Genomic DNA, 27,949 nt, shown 5'->3' with positions numbered 1-27,949 from the left:
TAAAGTATCAAGTCCTCTTTATCCCATACGCAAACAACCTACTTACTCGGGTTTGTGCTTCTGTCACTCATGCCACCCACCATAAGCAAATCATGAACATATTGCAAACCCTACAGCGCGAATCCCTCATTCTTGCACGACACGGAGAGCACCATAGGACAAAATCAATAATAAAACATGCAACTCAAACCAATCACGATCATCAAATAACCCATAGGACAAAACAGATCTACTCAAACATCATAGGATAGCCATACATCATTGGGAAATAATATATAGCGTTGAGCACCATGTTTAAGTAGAGATTACATCAGGTAAGAGAGAGGTTACACCACTGCATAGAGGGGGGAAGAGTTTGTGATGATGGCGGTGAAGTTGTTGGTGAAGATTGTGGTGATGATGATGGCCCCGGCGGCGCTCCGGCGCCACCGGAAGTGAGGGGGAGAGAGCCCCCCTCCTCCTTCTTCTTCTTCCTTGACCTCCTCCCTAGATGGGAGAAGGGTTTCCCCTCTGGTCCTTGGTCTCCATGGCATGGGAGGGGCGAGAGCCCCTCCGAGATTGGATCTATCTCTCTGTCTCTCTTTTTTTCTGCGTTCTCACATTCTTCCCTTTCACCGTTTCTTATATTCCCGGAGATCCGTAACTCCGATTGGGCTGAAGTTTTAACACGATATCTATCCGGATATTAGCTTTCTTGCGGCGAAATAAGGGCACCAACCGCCTTATAGGGTGGCCATGGGGGTCAGGGGCGCGCCCCCTGCCTCGTGCCTCCCTCGAGCACCGTCTTGCGTGGATTTTTCTTCCCCAAAATCATATATATTCCAAAAAGAATCTCCGTCAGTTTTTATCCCGTTTGGACTCTGTTTGATATGGATATTCTGCAAAACAAAAAACATGCAACAAACAGGAACTGGCACTGGGCACTGGATCAATATGTTAGTCCCAAAAATAGTATAAAAAGTTGCCAAAAGTATATGAAAGTTGTAGAATATTGGCATGGAACAATCAAAAATTATAGATACGACGGAGACATATCAGCATCCCCAAGCTTAATTCCTGCTCGTCCTCAAGTAGGTAAATGATAAAAAAGATAATTTTTGATGTGGAATGCTACCTAGCATAATCTTGATCACATATCTAATCATGGCATGAATATTAAGATATGAGTGATTCAACGCAATACTATATCATTTGACATAAAAACAATAATACTTCGAGCCTACTAATAAAGAAATCATGTCTTTTAAAAATAACATGGCCAAATAAAGTTATCCCTACAAAATCATATAGTCTGACTATGCTCCATCTTCACCACACAAAATATTCACATCACGCACAACCCCGATGACAAGCCAAGCAATTGTTTCATACTTTTGACGTTCTCAAACCTTTTCAACTTTCACGCAATACATGAGCGTGAGCCATGGACATAGCACTATAGGTGGAATAGAATGGTGGTTGTGGAGAAGACAAAAAGGAGAAGATAGTCTCACATTAACTAGGCGTATCAACGAGCTATGGAGATGCCCATCAAGAGATATCAATGTGAGTGAGTAGGGATTGCCATGCAATGGATGCACTAAGAGCTATAAGTGTATGAAAGCTCAGACTAAAAACTAAGTGGGTGTGCATCCAACTTGCTTGCTCATGAACACCTCGGACATTTGAGTAAGCCCATCATCGGAATATACAAGCCAAGTTCTATAATGAAAATTCCCACTAGTATATGAAAGTGATAACTCAAGAGACTCTCTATATGAAGAACATGGTGCTACTTTGAAGCACAAGTGTGGAAAAAAGATAGTAGCATTGTCCCTTCTCTCTTTTTCTCTCATTTTTTGGGCCTCCATTTTTTATGGCCTTTCTCTTTTTCTTCGTCCGGAGTCTCATCCCGACTTGTGAGGGAATCATAGTCTCCATCATCCTTTCCTCACTGGGACAATGCTCTAATAATGATGATCATCACACTTTTATTTACTTACAACTCAATATTACAACTCGATACTAGAACAAATATATGACTCTATACGAATGCCTCCGGCGGTGTACCAGGATGTGCAATGATCTAGCGTAGCAATGACATCAAAAAACAGACAAGCCATGAAAACATCATGCTAGCTATCTTATGATCATGCAAAGCAATATGACAATGAATGCTCAAGTCATGTATATGATGATGATGGAAGTTGAATGGCAATATATCTCGGAATGGCTATGGAAATGCCATGATAGGTAGGTATGGTGGCTGTTTTGAGGAGGGTATATGGTGGGTTTAAGGTACCGGCGAAAGTTGCGCGGTACTAGAGAGGCTAGCAATGGTGGAAGGGTGAGAGTGCGTATAATCCATGGACTCAACATTAGTCATAAAGAACTCACATACTTATTGCAAAAGTCTATTAGTCATCGAAACAAAGTACTACGCGCATGCTCCTAGGGGGATAGATTGGTAGGAAAAGACCATCGCTCGTCCCCGACCGCCACTCATAAGGAAGACAATCAATAAATAAATCATGCTCCGACTTCGTTACATAACGGTTCACCATACATGCATGCTACGGGAATCACAAACCTCAACACAAGTATTTCTACTAATCCACAACTACCCACTAGCATGACTCTAATATCACCATCTTTATATCGCAAAACTATTGCAAGGAATCAAACATATCATATTCAGTGATCTACAAGTTTTATGTAGGGTTTTATGACTAACCATGTGAATGACCAATTCCTGTCGTCTCTCTAAATAGATATAAGTGAAGCAAGAGAGTTTAATTCTTTCTACAAAATATATGCCCACGCTCTAACAAATATAAGTGAAGCAAAAGAGCATTCTACAAATGGCGGCTTTCTATGTAAAGAGAAACAGGAAATCCAAACTTCAAATGATATACGTGAAGCACATGAAGCATTCTATAAAGCCATACTCAAAAGATATAAGTGAAGTGCATAGAGCATTCTATAAATAAACCAAGGACTATCTAATACCAGCATGGTGCATAAAATAAAAATGAAAACTAAATGCAAAAGACGCTCCAAGATTGCACATATCGCATGAACGAAACGAATCCGAAAACATACCGATACTTGTTGAAGAAAGAGGGGATGCCTTCCGGGGCATCCCCAAGCTTAGACGCTTGAGTCTCCTTGAATATTTACTTGGGGTGCCTCGGTCATCCCCAAGCTTGAGCTCTTGCCTCTCTTCCTTCTTCTCACATCGAGACCTTCTCAATCATCGAACACTTCATCCACACAAAACTTCAACAGAAAACTGAGTAAGATCCGTTAGTATAATAAAGCAAATCACTACTCTAAGTACTGTTGCAAACCAATTCATATTTTTTGCATTGTGTCTACTGTAATATAACTTTTCCATGGCTTATTCCACTGATATAAATCGTTAGTTTCATCAAAACAAGCAAACTATGCATCAAAAACAGAATCTGTCTAAAACAGAACAGTCTGTAACAATCTGAACATTCACCATACTTATGATACTTGAAAAATTCTGCCAAAATTAGGAAAAATTAAAAATTTGTATAGAAAGACAGTTCAGAAAGAATCAGAACCATTTGACATTCCAGTAAAGATTGTAAAATCGCGCACTACAGCCAAAGTTTCTGTCCTGCACCGCACAAACCAACAAGCATTGTAAACATCCTAAAGGCAAACCTTGGCACATTATTTTTATAATACAATGGAATTGTACAAGGGGATAATTATTTTTGTTGAAAAGTTTCTGTAATCAAGATTCACAAAGTTTCCGTGAGCATGAACAAAGTTCAAGGCTAGCTCCCACTTCAACAATGCTTGTCTTTCTCACTTTCGCTTTTCTTTTTGAAAAGTTTCAGGTTCCCCTCTTTATTTTTGTTATTTTTAAACTATATGAAAGCACTCAACAGAAATAAATGACTCTCTAAAACTTCCGGGTTGTCTCCATGGCAGTGCTTTCTTTAAAGCCATTAAGCAACATTGACACTGACATTGGTGCTTTCATTGAGAGTTCCACTATGTCGTCATCGTAAGGCTTGATGGCTCTTTCGATCATCGGTAGCGATGCGGTCCAGGGTGAGGTTTTCCTCCCCGGGCAGATTGTCGGTGTCAAAACCGGCGGATCTCGGGTAGGGGGTCCCGAACTATGCGTCTAAGGCGGATGGTAACAGGAGGCAGGGGACACGATGTTTACCCAGGTTCAGGCCCTCTTGATGGAGGTAATACCCTACGTCCTGCTTGATTGTTCTTGATGATATGAGTATTACAAGAGTTGATCTACCACGAGATCGTAGAGGCTAAACCCTAGAAGCTAGCCTATGGTATGATTGTATGTTGTCCTACGGACTAAACCCTCTGGTTTATATAGACACCGGAGGGGGCTAGGGTTACACAAGGTCGGTTACAAGGGAGGAGATCTACATATTCGTATTGCCTAGCTTGCCTTCCACGCCAAGGAGAGTCCCATCCGGACACGGGATGAAGTCTTGAATCTTGTATCGTCATGGTCCAACAGTACGGCCAAAGGATATAGTCCGGCTGTCCGGAGAACCCTTAATCCAGGACTCCCTGAGTAGCCCCTGAACCAGGCTTCAATGACAATGAGTCCGGCGCGCAGTATTGTCTTCGGCATTGCAAGGCGGGTTCTTCTCCAAATCTTGAATATCTGCTAAGTAGTGTCCGGCTCCCATAAATGTTGGACTTCTTGGCTTCTGCGCCCAATAAGGGCTATCTTACATGTGTCGAGCGAATGCAAGGAGCCAGGGCGTTTTTACATTCGCCCCCTAGCCAGGTAAATAAATCGTCTATTAAAGGGATGGGGATTCTTGGATCCAATCCACACCATCCTCCCACGGCGAGAATCCATCGGAGCGCACTCGGAAAAATTCATTCCATCATGGCCGGCCATCGCAGCTCCTCCCCTCGCTCCCGTAGCCCTAAGCCCGGTGATTGGCAGAAGTGTTCCGTCCCACACAACCGACTAGTAGAGTTGCAGACCCAGGGATTTCTCCCTCCAGCGTATATGGTCCACATCCGAGCCGGGCTCGCCACCTATAATGGCAGGGAGCAAGCGGAGAGCTTCCCCAATCCCTCCAAGGGGGAGCGGGTATGCCTTGTCCCTTACTTATTAAGGGGACTTGGATTTCCAATCCATCCGTTCCTCCGCGGACTCCTGGAGTTTTACGGCCTCCAGTTGCATAATTTCACCCCTGCTTCCATATTACACATCGCCGGTTATGTTGTCCTTTGTGAGCTGTTTCTGGGCTACGAGGCTCATTTCGAGCTGTGGAAGAGGCTATTCTGCCTTGTGCCCCGTACACAGGAGGGGTCACTTTATCAAGTGGGCGGAGCTGAAATATGGCGCATCGCCGAGACCGGATACCTGTCCGGTACCCTGAAGAAGACGTCTGAAGACTGGCCTTCAAAGTGGTTTTACATGGAGGACGTCCCTCTTCCAACCCTGTTCAAAGGGGTCTTCCTGAGTTCAACAATGCTCCTATGAAGAAACGCCGAAGTTGGCGCCCACGGAACCCCCAGGAGGAAGACAACGGAGAAGTCCTTTACCTGATGGGCCGGATTAAAGCGCTGGCTCAATCAGGATTGACAATAATCGAGGTTATGTCAATACGCATAATGCGCGTGCGCGGGGGGGGGGGGTACACTCGCTTCAATATCGAGGGCACCCCCTGTGGTGTTTTAATGGGGAAGATGATGCCACCCGCTGCGGACGTAAGGGACCGGACTCCGCTACTGCCTTAGCAAAAATTCTGTCCGAGTTGTTCAAGGGAGATGAAGAGGAGTTCATCCATATTAAGCCGCGGGACGGATTCTCCATGTACAACCCTCCAAGCTGGGTGAGCTGTCACTCTTTACTCCTGACCTTCCCGCATTCTTTATTGTAAATACTCACCTTGCCGTTTCATGGCAGGAACTGCGAAAAGCTGTAAGGGAGGTCAACAGTCCACCTCCACAACTGGAGGACCATGACCGGGCCCTCGACCCCGGACTCGAAGAAGATCCAGACATATTTGTGGAGCTGATAGACAGGAAATTCTATCAATTGAGCTGCGATGACACCATGGTGGCCATAACGGCAGACTATCATGGACTACTCCTTGCATCGCATGTAAGAAAAGACTGGAGTCCCAACTTCCAAAAAGGACCCCCTTTTACGCACTTCACCTACCATACACATGTGGTGTTTTACAGGGAAGGCCTTCAGGACACCGTGCCGAACCCGCAGCGACTCGCCAACAAGGGGCACCGAAGCCGGGTAGGCCAAAAAGGAAGGCGGTCAGGACGGAGATGCCGGTGCAGAGGTATGACACAAAACCTCGCTCCATGGTTATCGTCTTTCTTAAAATATAATGACGTTCGTGTTTCTTAGTAGAAAAAGCGCTCGCCGGACTATATCCGGAGAGGCTGCCGATCACGCCTCCACCAGCCGGGCTCCAGGGGTGGACGCCGGATGCTCCTCCTACAGAGGATGCGGACAGGCTATCTGCTACAAATTCCGAAGTGGAGAGATCCATGAATCACAGGCATCGCTGGGCCGTACTCCGTGACGCTTGTTTCTCCCAAGAGGCATTCGATGCCTTCAACTCAGGAGACGTGTACATCTGTGCTGCTCAGAATGGTCTAGCCCGAGCCACGGACGAGTATGTAAGGGATATACGGGTAAGAAAATCTGACGATTATATGTATCAGTAGCCCCTGAGACTTGAAATAGTTGACGCAACTGATTTAAGGATCATTATTTGTGCAGGTTCTTACAGAGAAGAATTCCCTCCTGTCTCAAGAGCTGGAAGAGTGCAAGGCCCAGCTAGGGGCCGCTGTTGCCGCGTTGAAGGAGTCCGAGAATGGCCCCTCTGGTAACAATTGTTTTCATTTCAAAGAATACAGGTACCAGGTAGTATACGACATGCATGCAAATCTAACAATAGATGTTGTAGATGACCCTGGAGTGAATCCGGAGGCTGTGGCGGTGAATGCGGCACGTGCTGATTGACAGCTAAATGCTGGCGAGCGCGTGCTTATGCGAGTCAGACAGCAGAAAAATAATCTCCAAGACGCCAATATCCGGCTGGGCGTGGAACTGAAAGATGTCCGAGCCCAGCTTGCGGACTCCGTGAAGGAGAATAAGCGGCTTCGACGCGGCATTTTTAGTAAGTGCTTGAACGAACTTTTTAAAGGAGTTCGGCGAAGAAGCCGGCTAACAGAGTTATGTCTGCAGGTATGCTGACGGGTCGTCCCGCGGAGGAGATGCTTGGGTCTTCGGGTGATCTTCTGCCAGAGCTCTCACAACTGCACAAGCAAGTTCGGCAAGTGATGCAGGGTATTGCCCAAGCCTTGTGTCCATCTGCGTCCCCGCCAGGAAGCATGTGGGAGCTTATAGAGAAGCTCAAGGGAGCGCGGTGGCGCTTCCAATTATGGAAGATATCATCCTGCCGACAAGGTGCGAGGGAAGCCTGGGCTATGGTGAAGATGCGGTATACCAAAGCTGACCCAAACCACATGGCCGAGGTCGGACCTATGGGGCCCGATGGGAAAGAGATCCCCGTCAGTTTAGTGTATGACCAAGTAGAATTAGCCGCAAAGTATTCCCAACAGGATTGTAGGCTAGACAACCTGTTGGATGGTATAGAAGAAGAATTTAATCAGTCTTAGTGACTGTGTACTTCAAGTGACATATGTAATGTCCTAGCCGGATTGTAAATCATTTGTCATGGCAGACCTTTTCGCTTCGACCTGTGGACCAGATAGTCCGGAGTGTATCCGAATACCCGCTCGGTTATGTAAAAACCGAGGTATGCATGGAAACCAGGCATAGGGGTCATAAGTGCTTGAACAGACAAGTACCCAACTAGCTATGTTATATTACATGGATATTAAGAAACATCTTCCAGGGGGAATAGTTCCGTTAAGGGTTCCTTTCCCTGGGTACGCATGCCCTAATGTGCATGTCCGAACTGCGAAAAGAGACGCAGGCTATAAACATCTGTGTGCATGTTTCAAATTAAATAAAAGTCATCTTTTATTCACCGATCGAATATTCCCTTAAGAACGCTAGCTTTCAGCTTCACCCAATACGAGGTACACATCCGGCTGACCCGGCAGTAACAATCGCAGAGGTGCTCCCCTTATGCCCTAGCCGAATTAACGGGAACGTAGGGCATAAATACAAGAGCCAGGCAACCCAGCTTGGCCAAAACTTAAGTCATATCGATGCATATAATGGCGAAAAAGGTACATGCGGAAGAATAACACATGTGTGGACATAAAGCCAGAAAAATAGTTAGATTAAGCTTATGTATAAGAAGCCCCCAGGTATAATGAGCGCGGTTAGCGCGGCAAGATTGTGTAACCAAGACACAAGTTTAGCCTTTTAGGGCCTTGATGAGAAATAAAAAGAGAGAAAGAGAGAAAAGACAGATATGCAAAAAATTGATTGAGGTAAGGAGACGAACATAGAGTCCGGCGCTAGGCGTAGAATCTTCGGAGTCTGGCTGCGTTCCATGGGTTTGGCTCGAGTCGATTATCCGATGCATCCCGCAGACGGTACGCTCCACCGGTCAGAACCTGGTCAATAATGAAGGGACCTTCCCATTTGGGCTTGAGCTTGTTCTTTTTCTTCTCCGGCAGGCGTAGAACTAGTTCGCCAATATTATAGGTTTTGGCCCGTACTTCTCTGCTTTGATACCTTCGAGCTTGTTGCTGATAGAATGCGGAACGGGCCTTTGCCATGTTGCTCCCCTCCTCCAGGGCGTCCAAACTGTCCTGCGATCGAGCTCGGCCTCTTTTTCTTCATACATGCACACTCGAGGTGAGTCATGAATTATGTCGCAAGGCAGAACCGCCTCTGCGCCATACACCATAAAGAACGGTGTGTATCCGGTAGTGCGATTCGGCATGGTCCGCAGCCCCCATAGTACAGAGTAGAGCTCCTTTACCCAGTGCGTGTTTGATTCCTTTAAGGACCGCACTAGTCTGGGTTTAATGCCGCTCATGATAAGACCATTTTCTCGCTCGACTTGACAGTTAGTTTGCGGGTGATAGACAAAAGCATAATCGAGCTTGATGCCCATATTGCTGCACCAAAGTTTCACCTTGTCGGTTGTAAAATTCGTGCCGTTGTCAGTGATGATGCTGTGGGGGATGCTATAACGGTGTACAACCCCAGATATGAAGTCTATCACCGGTACGGATTCATCCGTTTTGACGGGTTTGGCTTCTATCCATTTGGTGAATTTATCCACCATGACCAGTAAGTATTTTTTCTTATGGGTTCCCCCTTTAAGGGGTCCCAGCATATCAAGCCCCCAGACCATGAAGGGCCAAGTAATGGGGATTGTTTGGAGAGTGGTAGGCGGCATATGGCTTTGGTTTGCAAAAAGCTAGCAGCCGACACAATGTTGGACCAGATGCTGCGCATCTGCCCGGGCCGTCGGCCAATAAAAACATGTACGGAAGGCCTTCCTTACAAGGGCCCAGGCTGCGGCATGGTGGCCGCCGAGTCCGGCATGGATTTCCGCCAAAAGCTTCCGCCCTTCCTCTTCGGAGATGCACCTTTGAAGGACTCCAGTAGTGCTTTTCTTATAAAGCTCTCCCTCATGGACCTTGTAGGATTTAGATCGCCGTACTATGCTGCGTGCCTCATTTTGGTCTTCGGGTAGTTTCTACCTGGTTAGGTAGGCCAGGAATGGTTCTGTCCACGGGGCGATGACGACCATTATTACGTGGGCTGAAGGTGTTATTTTGATGGCAGCGCCTCTGATTGTGTCAGAGTGTTCGGTATCTGGTGTTGTGGCCGGGTCCGGACTATTATTGCCGGTGTCCCCTTCCCATACCACGGATGGCTTAAACAGTTTTTCCAAGAAGATGTTAGTGGGACATGGTCGCGCTTAGCACCGATACGGGCGAGGATAACCGCCGCCTGATTATTTTCCCGAGCCACATGGTGGAATTCAAGCCCCTCGGACCGAGCTGACATTTTGAGGACGGCATTGCGATATGCCGCCATTTTCGGATCCTTGGCATCGAAGTCTCCATTTATTTGAGTTATTGCGAGGTTTGGATCCCCACGCACCTCCAGGCGTTGAATGCCCATGGAAACTGCCATCCGGAGACCGTGTAGTAGGGCCTCATATTCGGCTGCGTTATTGGAGTCTGTGTATAGTATTTGGAGTACGTATTGGACTGTATCTCCGGTGGGGGACGTCAGGACGACGCCAGTCCCCAGACCATCCAGCATTTTAGAGCCATCGAAGTACATGATCCAATTGGAGTACGCGCCATACTCTTTAGGGAGTTCGGCTTCTATCCATTCAGCGATGAAAAAATCGGCCAGTACTTACGACTTAATGGCTCGCCTTGGTTTATATGTTATGTCGAACGGGATGAGCTTGATAGCCCATTTGGCAATCCGGCCCGTGGCATCGCGGTTGTTTATTATGTCGTTGAGTGGTACTTCAGAGGCCACCGTAATTGAACACTCAATAGTGTCATAATTTCAGGGATGCCATGAATACCGCGTATGCTATCTTTTGATAATGTGGGTACCGTGATTTGCATGGAGTGAGGACAGTAGATACATAATATACCAGCTTTTGAAGTGTGAATTTATGTCCGTCTGTCTCTCGTTCGACGACGAGCACTACGCTTACAACTTGGTGAGTTGCCGCTATATATAATAGCATTGGTTCGCCGACATTTGGCGCGGCCAAGATTGGGTTGGTAGCCAGGATGGCTTTTATTTCTTCCAATCCGGCTGTGGCTGCGTCCGTCCACTCGAAGCGTTCAGTGCACCAAAGAAGGCGATAAAGGGGGAGTGCCTTTTCTCCTAATCGGGAGATGAAGCGGCTTAAGGCCGCCACACATCCAGTTAACTTCTGAATTTGCTTGAGGTCAGTTGGTATAGCGAACTGTGACAGAGCCTGGATCTTAGCTGGATTTGCTTCAATTCCTCTGCTGGAGACGATAAAGCCCAAGAGCTTTCCAGCGGGTACGCCGAAAACACATTTTTCTGGATTGAGCTTAATGTCGTATGTTCGGAGATTGTCGAACGTGAGCCTCAAGTCATCTATTAAGGAGTCGACGTGTCTGGTTTTAACAACCACATCGTCGACGTATGCCTCCACTATTTTGCCAATCTGCTTTTCCAGACATGTCCGAATCATGCGCTGATATGTTGTGCCGGCGTTTTTGAGCCCGAAGGGCATTGTGTTAAAATAGAAGGGGCCGTATGGAGTGATGAATGCCGTTGCGGCTTGATTGGACTACGCCATCTTAATTTGGTGGTAACCGGAGTATGTGTCGAGGAAGCACAATGAGTCGTGTCATGCGGTAGCGTCGATAATTTGATCGATGCGAGGGAGGGGGAAGGGATCCTTTGGGCACGCCTTATTAAGGTCCTTGAAGTCGATGCATAGGTGCCATGATTTGTCCTTCTTTGGCACCATCACCAGGTTTGCTAGCCAGTCCGGATGCTTTATTTCTCTAATGAATCTGGCCTCCAGTAATTTGGCTAGCTCCTCTCCCATGGCTTGTCGCTTAGGTTCGGAGAAACGCCGAAGAGTCTGCTTGACCGGCTTGAATCCTTTTAGAATTTTAAGGCTATGCTCGGCCAGCCTACGTGGGATTTCTGGCATGTTTGAAGGATGCCAGGCGAATATGTCCCTATTCTCGCACAGGAACTACCATAGTGCGGCGTCTACAGCGGGGTTTAACTGTGCCCCGATGGATGCTGTTTTTGTGGGGTCCGTTGGATGGACTTGGAATTTGTGGGGTCCGGGCATTTTGAGCTTCATGTACCCGTAATGGGGTATGGCTTGAAAAATTGTGAATGCCTCCCACCCTAGAAGGGCGTGGTATCCGCTACTGAATGGGGCCACTTGGAATGTGATTTCTACGGACCTGTAATTCTCCGGAGTGCCGAATACCACATCTAGTGTGATTTTCCCAGCGCAACGTGCCTCCCGACTAGGGATAATTCCTCGGAAGGTTGTGCTGCTTTGCTCTATACGGTTGCTGTCTATTTCCATTTTTTGAAGAGTCTCCTCATAAATGAGGTTTAATCCGCTATCGCCATCCATGAGCACTTTAGTGAGCCGAAAGCCGTCCACAATTGGACTGAGGACCAAAGCGGCTGGTTCTCGGGTTGTTTAGAATTTAGGTTCGTCACTGGCATTGAAGGTGATAGTCGTGTCTCTCCATGGATTTATTGCTGCCACATGGCAGACTTCGGCAAGGCTGCAGAGTGCTCGCTTACGCCTATTATTTGAGGCGAAGGTCTCGAAGATTGTCAATACTGTATTGTTATCCATGGGAAGGTGCTCTGGGGTTTTTTGGATGAGGAGATCCTCACCGCTCTTGGCCACCTGCCGGAGTACCCAACATGCTCTAAGGCTATGTGTTGGTATGGTATCCGCTGTACTATAAATTTTGCAGGGCCCGTTAAGCCATCCCTCCAATACGGTTTCACGCCCTGTAGTGGGTTTTTGCTTCTTTGTAATTGAGTCAGATGACTTATGAGAGTGCACCCTTTTAGTTTGGACTGGGGCTTTTGTCAGAGCCGGATTATCCCAAAATTTTGTTTGGGTCTTCCAGGCGCTTTCCATGGCACAATACTTCTGTACTATAGCCACCAAGTCAGCGAAGTGTGCTATGTCACGGTGACTTATGGCATTTAGGATTCCCTGGTCTGTGCAATTGTTGCAAAAGAACAAAATTGCGTCTTCCTCATGACAGTCCTTGACCTTGTTCATTACAAGGAGGAATCTGGCCCAATAGTGATGTACTATCTCTTGGGGTGCTTGCCTAATGTGGGAAAGATCGTTTGTATCTGGGTGGGTGGGTGGATTTAAGTCCGGACCTTGACCCCATCTGAGACCCCGGGGCAGGGGAGTTTCCGATCTTGGAAGTTCGGGTTCCGGGATGTTGCCCCGTAGGGTCGGTATGCAGCCTGATTCTAGGTTCAGGGTTAGGGCGATCTCCTCCCGTGAGCGGGTATCTGGCTCAGAGAGCTCGGGAATCCGGACATAGTTCATTCTCAGGATAGAGGGAGAATCGCTGCATTGCTCCTCCACCACCGCTATCTGTTGGGTGACCGGTGGAGAGTTAAACTCCCTTTGGTCGGGTTTAATCCTGATCCGATCATAGTCCGTAGCGACCCCCAGAGCGGCGATGTGATCCAAGAGATCGTTCAAAGAGGAGAGCTCCATTGGATCCATCTGCTCGGCGAATTTCGAGCTAATGTGGAGGCTATTTTCGATGACCTGAGAAGTCATCGTCAGCGCAGCGGCCGAGCGGGCGGTCATGACGAGGCCGCCTAGTCGGAGAGTTTGGCCTACAGCCAGGGCTCCCCTAGAGGTGATGTTGTCCTTGACAATGAGACGAGCCATCCTTCCTTATGATCACGACACAGTGGAACTCTCAATGAAAGCACCAATGTCGGTGTCAAAACCGGCGGATCTCGGGTAGGGGGTCCCGAACTGTGCGTCTAAGGCGGATGGTAAATGGAGGCTGGGGACACGATGTTTACCCAGGTTCGGGCCCTCTTGATGGAGGTAATACCCTACATCCTGCTTGATTGTTCTTGATGATATGAGTATTACAAGAGTTGATCTACCACGAGATCATAGAGGCTAAACCCTAGAAGCTAGCCTATGGTATGATTGTCTGTTGTCCTACGGACTAAACCCTCCGGTTTATATAGACACAAGAGGGGCTAGGGTTACACAAGGTCGATTACAAGGGAGGAGATCTACATATCCGTGTTGCCTAGCTTGTCTTACACGCCAAGGAGAGTCCCATCTGGACACGGGACGGAGTCTTCAATCTTGTATCTTCATGGTCCAATAGTCCGGCCAAAGGATATAGTCCGGCTGTCCGGAGACCCCCTAATCTAGGACTCCCTCACAGATCTTTGTATTCAGCGGCTTCACACTGCGGGCCAATTCACTTGGCCATCTGGAGCAGATCGAGAGCTACGCCCCTGGCCATCAGGTCAGATTCGGAAACTTGAACTACACTGCCGACATCCACGGAGACCTGATCTTCGACGGATTCGAGCCCGTGTCAGGTGCGCCGCACAGTCACGACGAGCATGACGTAACTATGCCATCGGACAGTATTCGGGAGATCGCATCTGCATCTACTCCGATCATCAATCCGAAGCAAATTGCGCCATCCGAGAGCGGAGGGATAGACCCCGCCATGGAGGCTGCACTCTCAGTGGCGATAGAGCCGGATACTGACTTCACCCCTTACGAGAGCCGTGTCGCCAAACGACTGGATTCGTCTCCGGCCATGGACTCCGAGCCGCCTGCATCCGCGCCCATCGAATCCGACTGGGCGCCGATCATGGAGTTCACCTCTGCGGATATCTTTCAGCACTCACCTTTCGGCGATGTGCTAAATTCATCAAGGTCTCTCTCCTTGTCAGGAGAACCTTGGACGAACTATGTCTGGCTAGAATGGGATGCGGACGACGAAGAAATTCACTACCCACCCACCACCCACTTAGTAGCCACTGTCGACGATGTAACTGACATGCTCGACTTCGACTCCGAAGAAATCGATGGTATGGACGACGATGCAGGAGACGAACAGGAACCACCGCCCATAGGGCGCTGGACCGCCACCTCATCATATGATATATACATGGTGGATACCCCCAAAGAAGGCAATGGCAACAAGACAGCAGAAGATAACCCCTCCAAGAAGCAACCCAAGCGCCGACGTCAGGGGCACCGCTCTATGTCCCACCACAACAAAAGTAGTGATACCGGCACAGGAGATAATAACACTCCAGATAGTGCCGAAGACAACCACAATCCCCTCCAGCACGATGTAGAGCGGGAAGATGAACAAGCCAGCCCTCCAGAGCAGGCGGCAGATGGAGAACCAGAAGAGGACAATTACATGCCCCTCCCCGAAGACGAGGTGAGCCTCGGCGACGAAGAATTTATCGTACCTGAGGATCCTGTCGAGCAGGAGCGCTTCAAGCGCCGGCTTATGGCCACAGCAAATAGCCTGAAGAAAAAGCAACGACAGCTTCAAGCTGATCAAGACTTGCTAGCAGACATATGGACCGAAGTCCTTGCGGCCAAGGAATACGAACTCGAGCACCCCTCCAAGAGTTACCCAAAACGTAGGTTGCTACCTCACCTCGAGGAGGAAGCATTGAAACCTCCATCACCAATGTACGATGCGGCTGACCGGCCACCGCGTGGCCGAGCCAGAGAGGCGTTTCAGCCTGAAGTTCAGCCTGCACCCCGCCGCCACTTAACCAAAAATACCAAGGCCTGGGGCAACACACGGGACCTGCGAGATGTATTAGACAGTAGGGCAAAACTTGCAAGGTCAATATACGGGTCACGGGCACGCGCACCAACACGAGACAATGATCGTCGAATCGGATACACCAAAGGTAAATCCGGCTGGGCCGAATACAGCACACAAGACTCATATGAACTGCGTCATGATATAGCCCGGCACAGAGGTACCACACACCCCCTATGCTTCACTGATGAAGTTATGGGTCACGAATTCCCGGAGGGTTTTAAACCCGTAAATATCGAATCGTATGATGGTACAACAGATCTTGCTGTATGGATTGAGGATTTCCTCATTCACATCCACATGGCTCGCGGTGACGATCTACATGCCATCAAGTACCTCCCACTCAAACTCAAAGGACAAGCTCGGCATTGGCTGAATAGCTTGCCAGCAGACTCCGTCGGCAGTTGGGAGGATTTGGAAGACGCATTCCTTGACAACTTCCAGGGCACTTATGTGCGACCACCGGATGCTGATGAATTGAGCCATATAACTCAGTAGCCAGGGGAATCGGTCAGGCAATTCTGGACATGGTTCCTGACCAAGAAAAACCAAATTGTTGACTGTCAGGATGCAGAGGCCCTAGCAGCATTCAAGCATAACATCCACGATGAGTGGCTTGCCCGCCACCTCGGCCAGGAGAAGCCGATGTCTATGGCAGCCCTCACGACACTCATGACCCGCTTTTGCGCGGGCGAGGATAGCTGGCTGGCTCGCAGACACAACACATCAAGGAATCTGGGCACTTCGATACCAGAGATGCCAATGGTAGACCACGTCGTAACAGACCAAAGCGCCGCAACAACGGCGATAACAATGATGATACGACAGTCAATGCTGGATTCAAAGGCTCTAGATTCGGTTAGCGGAAAAAGCCATTTAAAAGAAGTACTCCGGCTCCGTCCAGTTTGGATCGCATACTGGATCGCTCGTGTCAAATCCACGGCACCCCCGACAAGCCAGCCAATCACACCAACAGAGAATGCTGGGTGTTCAAGCAGGCTGGCAAGTTAAATGCCAAAAACAAGGACAAGGGGCTGCATAGTGATGACGAGGAGGAGCACCGGCCGCTGAACACGGGAGGACAGAAGGGGTTCCCCCCACAAGTGAAGACGGTGAACATGATATACGCAACCCACATTCCCAAGAGGGAGCGAAAGCGTGCACTAAGGGATGTCTATGTGATGGAGCCTGTCGCCCCAAAGTTCAACCATGGTCCGCTTGTCCGATCACCTTTGATCGCAGGGACCACCCCACTAGTATCCTTCATGGCGGATCCGCCGCACTGGTCCTAGACCCCATCATCGACAGATTTCACCTCACTCGAGTCCTTATGGACGGCGGCAGCAGCCTGAACCCGCTCTATCAGGATACAATGCGAAAAATGGGTATCGATCACTCGAGGATCAAACCCACCAAAACCACCTTTAAGGTCATCATCCCAGGTGTAGAGGCCCATTGCACGGTCTCAATCACACTGAAAGTGGTCTTCGGATCACCGGACAACTTCCGAAGCGAGGAGTTAATCTTCGATATCGTCCCATTTCACAGTGGCTATCACGCACTGCTCAGACGAACAACATTTGCAAAATTTAATGCAGTACCGCATTACGCATACCTCAAGCTCAAGATGCCAGGACCTAGGGGGGTCATAATAGTAAATGGAAACACAAAATGCTCGCTCCGCATGGAAGAGCACACTGCGGCCCTCGCAGCAGAAGCACAAAGCAGCCTTTTAAGGCAAACCACTAATTCGGCGTTACAGCCCCCAGACACCTTCAAGCGAGTCTGGAGTAAACTACAACAGGATCGCCTGGCACGTTCGGAGCTCACCTAGCAATTCGGCCCCCGTCCCAGTCCCAGTCAAGCGACAAAAACCGTGCCACACGTATATAATTACGCACTGAAAATACCATGGACATAGGCGGGGGCACGATCAGGGCACGTCCCGCAAATGCGGCTTAACCGCCCTAGGGGCTGTATACCTTTATCATTTCTTTTCTCTTTCAGGGCCTAACTCTCTGGAAGCCCTTTCCGGTAGTACGATTGCCAGACACATTATGGGTAGGAACAACCAAGGCGGCAAGAAGCTAAGATGTACACAGGAACCCCCAGGTGGTCTGTAATAATAATTGATATACCCGCTTTCTACTATCCATACGCAGCTTGTCCTTGGATAGGACATTTCGAATAGTCCTACTTTCTGCTCATTGCACTACTTGTACCAGTACGCTTTGACATATTATTTAAATAACAATGCATAGCATTAGTCTATTATTGCATTATTTATCTTTTTTTCTCTTATATGTCCATTTACGACAATCCGCACCCGTATATTCGGGTACGGTTAGTACGCCAGGGGCTTTCGTTTACCCCATAATACGGCGCGAGAAGTCCGAACACTTTCGACAGTGCGGCACCCGAACTTATAGCACTATATGCATCAGCTCCGAATCATGTCTTGGGTCAATAGTTGGGTTTGCCCGGATCCCATGCTTTGGTACCTTACGTTCCGCTATATTGGCTAAGGTAGCGGTGAGAGAACTACTGCGATTGTGTCCCGGTTCTTCTGGACGAGCACCTCAGTAGAGAAAGTCGAAAACTGACTGTCATGATAAGGCGAGAGACTGGTCCCTGTTCGAGAGGTCTCAAGTCCTTAAAGACTTTTTCCGCTTCGGGCGAGGAGTCGGCCTTGCCCAGCTTAGGTGTGTATAGCGCCCCAAATTCGTCCTTCCAAATACTAGGGGCTTCGCCAAGATTTAAAATTGTAGACTTCTATGGCTAAGTGAGAGTGATGAAGCCTTATAGTCCGATTGCCTGGTTCGTTGCGCTGAACACCTCCCTTGAAGGACCCAAAATTGGGGTAAAGAGTGCTCAGGTTTATCTCGAACACCCCGGTACTAGTTACATGGGGGGCAGAAGCCAACGAATGGCCAACTCTCAGATTTTATAAACGGATGCACAGAAGGTAATATTTTAAATTAAAAAAAAGCGTTGCATAGCGCAGATGAACTTGTTTCACATTACATGATCAAATGAGCATGTTCATTCAAAAATTACATTCCTGGCACATTCATCCGCCACAAGGCGGGAACCCTTCAGGACACTCATAATACATCTCGGGGCAGCGATGCTCCTTGCCCTCCGGCGGCCCCTCCTTCACCACCTTCACGGCGTCCAGCTTTGCCCAGTGCACCTTCGCCCGGGCAAAAGCCCTGCGTGCACCCTCGATGCAGACGAACCGCTTTATGACTTCAAGCCATGGGCAGGCATCCGGAAGCCGCCTCACCAGACCGAAGTAGCTGCCGGACAGGGGCTCGCTGGGCCACATCCGGACTATAAGGCCCCTCATGGCCTGTTCGGCCGCCTTGTGAAGCTCGACCAGTTGCATCACCTGGTCGCTCAAGGGCATTGGGTGTTCGGTCCCAGTATACTGAGACCAGAACAACTTTTCTGTCGAGCTCCCCTCCTCAGCTCGGTAAAACTCCGCGGCATCAAGTACACTGTGGGGAAGATCTGCGAATGCTCCTGGAGAGCTCCGAACTCGGGTAAGAAAAAGGAAAGTTTCCTTCACATGCTTGCTTTTCATAATGAATGCCTTACCCGCTGCTATCTTCTTCACTGCATCAATCTCCTGGAGGGCCTTGTGGGCTTCAGCCTTGGCGCTCCGGGCGCTTTCAAGCGCCTGCGCAAGCTCGGACTCTCGCGTCTTAGAGTCAAGCTCCAAGGACTCGTGTTTTTTGGCGAGAGCCTCGAGCTCTTGCTGCACCTCGCCCGCTCGGGCTTCTTGCTTCTTCCGCTCGATGCGCTCCTTGGCCGCTTTGTCTTCGGCCTCGGACAACGCCTTCTTCAGGGTCACCACTTCGGTCGTGGCCCCTGACAAATTCATGATGATCCTATTATTTTACAACCGAACTTCTTTTTAAAAGCGTAGACAAGGTATTGCTTACCTTTGCTCTCCTCGAGCTGCCTCTTAGTAAGGCCGAGCTCGTTCTCGGACCGCTCCAGGTCCTGCTTCAGTGCAGAGACCTCCGCAGTACGTGCGGCAGCGGCCAACAGTGAAGCCTGCACATACACATAGATATATTCTGATTATACTCGTGTGTCATCATTTGATCCTCTATTCGGCCTTTCTTCTCGAACACTGAACAAAGCATCAGGGGCTACTATCTATGCGGTAATATTTTCTTATATTTTGATTGCCTACCTCAAAGCCTGTTAGGAGGCTGGCACAAGCTTCAGTCAGTCCGTTTTTGGTGGACTGAACTTTCTCGATCACCGCACTCATGATAGTGCGGTGCTCTTCGTCGATGGAGGCGCTGCGAAGCGCTTCCAGCAAGTTGCCCCACGCCTCTGGATGGACAGAGGACACCGGCACGGGTGGCTGGCCCCCCTTAACGGGGGATCGCCTGCCGGAGTCCGGAACCATCGAAGGTTCCGGCGCAGTGTTTGGCCGGGGTCCGAACTCGGAGCCCGTGGGAGTTTTGCTCCCTTTGTACCCAGGGTCTGGGAGGTCGCCTCGAGGCGACCCCAGGACCACCTCCCCTCGGCTCGGTGCCTTTCGAGACAACACCTCGACGTTTTCCGTAGGGCGAGGGGTGGAGGCGGTCGGAAGAGAACCACTGTTCATATCCGACGAGTCCAATGAACCGCTCGACGAAGATACGTCGAGATGAGCTCGGGACGGACTGCATAATCATGTTCGGCATGAGGAGAAGCAGTGCAATAAAACATACCATGATTTACTATGGTGTCCGGATACTTACGACTTCGCCAGGGGCTTGACCCTGGGTAGCCACTCGTCGCCGCCATTGACCCAGGAGGGAGGGTCCTTCCCTTCTTGGACCCTTCGGCCTCCCCGGTTGGGTCGGGCTTCCTTTTCTTGTCTCCCCCGGCTGGGGGGAGAATCTTCCTCCTCCTCCTCCTTGTTTTCATGGGAGGAGTGCGTGTTGGAGTCATCGGACGATGAGTCCGATACAACCTTGCACCGGAGACCCTTTTTGGGTCCCTGTGGCCTTCTTCTTGGTCTTCTTCGCCGGCACCTCGTAAGGTGCCAGAGCCAGCATCTCCATTAGGATAGCATCTGCAGGATCTTCAGGCAGGGAGGCTGGGCAATTGAGCTGCTCCGCTGTCTTTATCCAGTCCTGTTAATGGCATGGGAGCTTAGATCCCGCACATCATTTAACTGGGGCAACTAAATACCCTGTGAGATACAAAAACTTACCGGATTGGCATGGTGCTTTGCGCTGAGTCCGCGGTCCTCGGTGAGGGAAGGAGGTACCTCGGCGCCCTTGAACAGCACTCTTCAGACATCCTTGTGCGTCGTGTCATAGAGCTCTCGCAGCGTCTGGTGCTGGGCCGGGTCGAACTCCCACAAATTGAATGCTCGTCGTTGACACGGGAGAATCCGGCGGAAGAGCATGACCTAGACCACATTGACGAGCTTGATTTTCTTGCTCATCATGTTCCTGATGTAGGTTTAGAGTCCGATCAGCTCTACCGAAGAACCCGAGGACAGACCCTTCTCTTTCCAGGAAGCGAGATGCGTGGGGATTCTGGATTGAAATTTGTGGGCCGCCACCCAGTTGGTGTCGTGCGGCTCAGTGATGTAGAACCACCCCGATTGCCATCCCTTTATGGTTTCCACATAGGATCCTTCGAGCCAGGTGGCGTTAGGAATTTTTCCCACCATGGCGCCTCCGCACTCTACTTGTTGGTCGACCACCACCTTCGGTTTAACATTGAAGGTCTTCAGCCACAGGCCGAAGTGGGGCCTGATGCGGAGGAAGGCCTCGCACACGACGATAAACGCCAAGATGTTGAGGATGAAATTGGGGGCCAGATCATGAAAATCCAGCCCATAGTAGAACATGAGCCCGCGGACAAACGGGTGGAGGGGAAATCCCAGTCCGCAGACGAAGTGGGTAAGAAAAACTACCCTCTCATGGGGTTCGGGCGTAGGGATGAGCTGCCCTGCATCTGGCAGCCGGTGCGCGATATTCACGGCTAGATATCTGGCTTCCCGTAACTTTGTGATGTTCTCTTCCGCGACGGAGGAGACCATCCACTTTCTCCCGCTCCGGACATGCTTGGAGTGGTTTGAGAAGAAGACACGAACTTGGGCGCTGGAGCTCGAGTGTGCGAGAATGGGTAAGCAAGGAGGAAGAAGGCATGGGTAAAAAGGGTGAATCCTTGTCCCTTTATAGGGGCTGAAGAGGCGATGTGCCTCCCCACTTGCCTGGTAAAATCGCTTATTCCCCAAATGCCGTAATTGATGGCACAGTTGGGTTACCCACGTCCGTATTGATGAGAATCCCGTAATAAGGGGGACACGATCTCTGCTTTGACAAGACGTGTCAAGAAAACCGCCTTGCGATATGTGCGGTGCTGGTTGATAAAAACGGTTCGAATAATGACCGGATCATGACATGATGTCGTGGTGTCAAAATGTGTCAGCAGATTAGATTTGTGGAAATATTATTCTCTCTACGGTGGTGTGTGGAACTTGTTTTGCAGAGCTGGATACTATCCTTGGGTTCAAAATCTTCTATGGGGTATTTGGAGGAGGAGCCCGCCTTGCAATGCCGAAGACAAATCTGTGCGCCGAACTCATCGTCATTGAAGTCTGGTTCAGGGGCTACTGAGGGAGTCCTGGATTAGGGGGTCTCTGGATAGCCGGACTATATCCTTTGGCCGGACTGTTGGACTATGAAGATACAAGATTGAAGGCTTCGTCCCGTGTCCGGATGGGACTCTCCTTGGCGTGGAAGGCAAGCTAGGCAATACGGATATGTAGATCTCCTCCCTTGTAACCGACCTTGTGTAACCCTAGCCCCCTCCGGTGTCTATATAAATTGGAGGGTTTAGTCCGTAGGACAACATACAATCATACCATAGGCTAGATTCTAGGGTTTAGCCTCTATGATCTCATGGTAGATCAACTCTTGTAATACTCTTATCATCAAGAACAATCAAGCAGGACATAGGGTATTACCTCCATCAAGAGGGCCCGAACCTGGGTAAACATCGTGTCCCTTGCCTCCTGTTACCATCCGGCTTAGACGCACAGTTCAGGACCCCCTACCCGAGATCCACCGGTTTTGACACCGACAAAGAGTGTCGAACCCAACGAGGAGCTAAAGGCAGAACAAATATTCCCTCAAGTTCTATCGACCACCGATACAACTCTACGCATGCTTGATGTTCGCTTTACCTAGAACAAGTATGAAAGTAGAAGTACTTTGTAGGTGTTGTTGGATAGGTTTGCAAGATAATAAAGATCATGTAAATAAAAAGTAGGGGCTGTTTAGATAAAGACACAACTAAGTTAGTTTTAGTAAAGAGCTTTTTGTTACGAGAAAGTTATTTGTCCCTAGGCAATCGATAACTAGACCGGTAATCACTATTGCAATTTTATTTGAGGGAGAGGCATAAGCTAACATACTTTCTCTACTTGGATCATATGCACTTATGATTGGAACTCTAACAAGCATCCGCAACTACTAAAGATCATTACGGTAAAACCCAACCATAGCATTGAAGTATCAAGTCCTCTATCCCATACGCAAACAACCTACTTACTCGGGTCTGTGCTTCTGTCCCTCACGCCACTCACCATAAGCAAATCATGAACATATTGCAAACCCTACAGAGGGAATCCCTCACGCTTGCACGACACAGAGAGCACCATAGGACAACGTCAATAGTAAAATACGCAACTCAAACCAATCACGGTCATCAAATAACCCATAGGACAAAACGGATCTACTCAAACATCATAGGATAGCCATACATCATTGGGAAATAATATATAGCATTGAGCACCATGTTTAAGTAGAGATTATAGAGGGTAAGAGAGAGGTTACACCACTGCATAGAGGGGGGAAGAGTTGGTGATGATGGCGGTGAAGTTGTTGGTGAAGATTGCGGTGATGATGATGGCCCCGGCGGCGCTCCGACACCACCGGAAGCGAGGGGGAGAGAGCCCCCCTCCTTCTTCTTCTTACTTGACCTCCTCCCTAGATGGGAGAAGGGTTTCCCCTCTAGTCCTTGGTCTCCATGGCATGGGAGGAGCGAGAGCCCCTCCGAGATTGGATCTGTCTCTCTGTCTCTCTCTGTTTCTGCGTTCTCAGATTCTTCCCTTTCACCGTTTCTTATATTCCCGGAGATCTGTAACTCCGATTGGGATGAAATGTTAACACGATCTCTATTTGGATATTAGCTTTCTTGCGGCGAAAGAAGGGCACCAACCTCCTTACGGGGTGGCCACAAGGGTCAGGGGCGCGCCCAGGGGGTGGGGCGCCCCCTGCCTTGTGCCTCCCTCGGGCACCGTCTCGCGTGGTTTTTTCTTCCCAAAAATCATATATATTCCAAAAAAATCTCCATCAGTTTTTATCCCGTTTGGACTCCGTTTGATATGGATATTCTGCGAAACAAAAAACATGCAACAAACAGGAACTGGCACTGGGCACTGGATCAATATGTTAGTCCCAAAAATAGTATAAAAAGTTGCCAAAAGTATATGAAAGTTGTAGAATATTGGCATGGAACAATCAAAAATTATAGATACGACAGAGACATATCACCGGTAACGAGATTGAACTAGGTATAATGATACCAACGATTGAATCTCTGGCAAGTGACATACTGATGACAAAGGGAATTACGTATGTTGTTATGCGGTTTGACCCATAAAGATCTTCATAGAATATGTAGGAGCCAATATGAGCATCGAGGTTCCGCTATTGGTTATTGACTGGAGATGTGTCTCGGTCATGTCTACATAGTTCTTGAACCCGTAGGGTCCGCACGGTTAACGTTCGATGATGATTTGTATCATGAGTTATGTGTTTTGGTGACCAAAGTTTGTTCGGAATCCCAGATGAGATCACGGACATGACTAGGAGTCTCGAAATGGTCGAGAGGTAAAGATTCATATATTGGAAGGTTATATTCGGACATCGGAATGGTTCAGAGTGATTCGAGTATTTTTCCGGAGTACCGAGGGATTATCGAAACCCCCCGCGGAAGTGTTTGGCCAACATGGGCCTAAGGGAGAGAGAGGGAAGCCCGCGGGGGGTGGCCGTGTGCCCCCCTCCTAGGGAGTCTGAATAGGACAGGGAGGAGGGGGCAGCGTCCCCCTTCCCTTTCCCTCTGCCTCTCCATCCTATTCCCTCCGGTGGAGAAAGGAAAAGGGGGGAATCCTACTTGGACTAGGAGTCCAAGTAGGACTCCCCCCATGGCGCGCCCCTCCTGGTCGCCGGCCTCTCTCCCCCTCCTTTATACACGTGGGCCGGGGGCACCCCAAAGGCACACCAAGATTTCTCTTAGCCGTGTGCGGTGCCCCCCTCCATAGTTTACTCCTCCGGTCATAGCGTCATAGTGCTTAGGCGAAGCCCTGCGCGGATCACATCACCATCACCATCACCATGCCGTCGTGCTGTCAGAACTCTCCCTCGACCCTCTACTGGATTAAGAGCCCAAGGGATATCATTGAGATGAACGTGTGCTAAACACGGAGGTGCCGTACATTCGGTACTAGGATCGGTTGGATCGTGAAGATGTTCAACTACATCAGTCGCGTTAACATAATGCTTCCGCTTTCGGTCTATGAGGGTACATGTACACACTCCCCCCTTCTCATTTCTATGCATCTCCTAGATAGATCTTGCGTGATCGTAGGAATTTTTTTGCAATTGCATGCTACGTTCCCTAACAATAGGTGCAAGCTCCCCAGAACGAAAGTGAAAGGTGTGGGTTTCAGGTCTCCACCGGTCAACGAGGGGTGTCAAAAGGGATGGGTCCGAACATAATTGGTCTTTGCATGATGTGAGACTAGCAAAACCATGTAGTCGATAAGCGTCAAGGTGAGCAAGGAAAGAATTGTGTATTGGCCATGTTTTCTTTATGGTTCGAAGTCAAAAAGTCCGATAATCATGATTAGTATTTGGGTTCAAAAATGGGTGGCAATAGTGGCCGGTGTCATGGGACCCCTGCAAAAGCACTGGCACTTTGGCCATAACCTGCACACAAACATACAAATATAAATTATGAGGAAGACACAAATACAAATGCAAATAAAAATTAACTTAAAAAATACAAAGAGATACAATTTACATTAATTATATGAAGTTAACATCATGAGTACAATAATACAAAGAGATTCTATTTAAATTAAATATAAGTACACATAACGAGTACAAATATAAATAGACATAGCGAGTACATATATATCAACATCATGCGGTGTTGTTGGCTCGATACGGGCATTCTCTACATGAATGTCGGGGACACCTGCAAACGCGACATCACCTTGGTTCTCCCATCTGGCTATGGTCCATGTCATTGTGATGACGCCTAGACTGACGTAGTCCCTTTGCGGCTCTCATCAAGTCGGCATTCGGAACCCATTTCGGCCCATCTGGCCACAACATTTTGTAGTTCATGTCAATGCCCCAGGCCCAGAACTCACCGTTCCGAGTGTTGTACAGATTGTGCATGTTGAAGTACGGCGATATGTATGGCTCGACACTGATTTTTTTATCAGCAGCCGCCCGGAGCACATGACTACAAGGGTAGCCCTCAAGCTTGGGCTTGTTACAAGTGCACTCACGGGACGTTGGGACGAGGGTGACAACTTGCTTTTTTGATCCTCTGTGGTGACCCTTAACGTACTTGGCTCGCACATTGACCTCCCACTTATTCCTAAGTGCATCCACTTTCCTGCAGCCATGACTTTTGGACTTCTTTGCTTTCTCGTCCAGATGTGTTTGCGTCTTCTCAGACCATGGCTTGTTCAATTCAACTTGTGCATTGGCGACGGTGACCCTATCTGCAAAGTATGATAGTGTCTGGTTCCAAGTTTCTTCAATTAGGGCTGTGATAGGAAGTGCTCGCACCCCTTTAAGAACACCATTGTATACCTCTAACATGTTGCTAGTCATTATTCCATACCGAGCCCCGGTGTCGTGAGCCTGCGCCCACTTTGTACAAATGAGGGCAATTCTCGCCGATCCACTGGCTCAAATTTATGGGCGTCCTACGACCCCTCCGGTCTTCTCTCTGCGGCAAGGCCACGCGATCAATCTCACCATTGATACATGCCCAGATCGCATTCATTTTGGCTTTACTTTTCTGCATGCACATCCTCTTTAATAACTTGAACCAATCCTTGTTTTTGAATTTGGAGTAAAAGTTTGCTGCCAAATGCCTCATGCACCACCTTCCCGCTAGATCCGGCCACCCCACTCTTTTGTTGATGCCTTAATTATGTCAAGAGCACTTAATAATCCAGTGTTGCAATCAGAGATGATGCAAACACCTACACACTCTTTCATGACACCCATCTTCACACAACTCAGGAACCACAACGAGCTATCTTTGTTCTCGCTCTCAACTAGTGCATATGCAATAGGAAGAAGCTTATTATTTGCATCTACTGCAATCGCCACCAGTAGTGTGCCCTTGTACTTTCCAGTGAGAAAGCTACCATCTACTGATAATACCGGGCGACAGTGCCTGAAGGCTTGTATAGTCTGGGTGAATTCCTAGAATAAGCGATCCAGGATTAGCTTACCCGGGTTCATTGGGTTTGGACATTCCCTCCGCCAAACTTGAGTCCCCCTATTAGCACTTGCTATCTGATGAAGCATTCTGGGGGCAGAAGAATAGGCCTCCTCATAGGTTCCATACAAGTTCTGGAATATCATTTCCTTCACACGCCTAGCCTTGCTGTAGCTGACAGGGAAGCCAATTTGATCTGCTGCAACTTTTTGCAAAGCCCTAATACTAATGTTGCGACTTTCCTGTACAATCGTTTCCGTCTACTGTGCCACATATCTTGCACTCACATTGTAGTGATTTGAAAGAGTCCCAGTTTTCTCACAGCTATGCTCCACTATTTTTGTGATATGCCATGACTGACATACCCTAGGCTTCATTCTAGCGAGAACTCTTCTGCGGCAACCATTCGTGGAGTGGATGCATATGACCTTCAACTCTTTTTTATCAGACTGTTTCACTCTATTCTGGCGGTGGAGGGCAATTGCATAGCTATCTATTACCTGGTAAGCAGACTTCTTGTCTGGGAAAACCTGCCCAACCTCCAGGCTCCCCGCTCCAAGGCCAGAAACATAGTGAAATTCATTGGTGATGCTCATATCCTGTAAAACCCAGGTTGCAGTGCCGCCACGACCGCCCTCTAAGGAGGAACATCTTCTTCTTTGCTTTAGTCCGAAGACGCAGAAGAATGATCGTCATCATCTAGAGCCTCCGGCAATCCCTCCACGTGTTCTCTCATATCAACAGCCGCAGACCAATATCATGTGTCATACACGGGCTGGCCGCCCGTTGGTTCCAATGGGCCGATGCTAGGGGCTGATGTGATGGCCAACTCGACCTCACCACCCCTGCTACTACATCCGGCAACATCAGTGACTGAAATGAACTCCACATACACCACCAGCTAACCAAACATTGAGTTATTGGGATTGCTTGCAAACCTCATGTATGGCCCCCACGACCGATCACCTGTGACAGGCCGCAAACCCCAACATGGAACTGTCCCATCATTTCCTCCATCAACGACGAAGGCCTCCATTGTCATTTTTTTCCTGCGTCC

The sequence above is a fragment of the Triticum dicoccoides genome, chromosome 4A (genome assembly GCF_002162155.2).
Source record: "Triticum dicoccoides isolate Atlit2015 ecotype Zavitan chromosome 4A, WEW_v2.0, whole genome shotgun sequence".
Taxonomy (NCBI): domain Eukaryota; kingdom Viridiplantae; phylum Streptophyta; class Magnoliopsida; order Poales; family Poaceae; genus Triticum; species Triticum dicoccoides.
The sequence above is the reverse complement of the archived record's forward strand: the minus strand, read 5'-3'. Positions refer to the sequence as shown.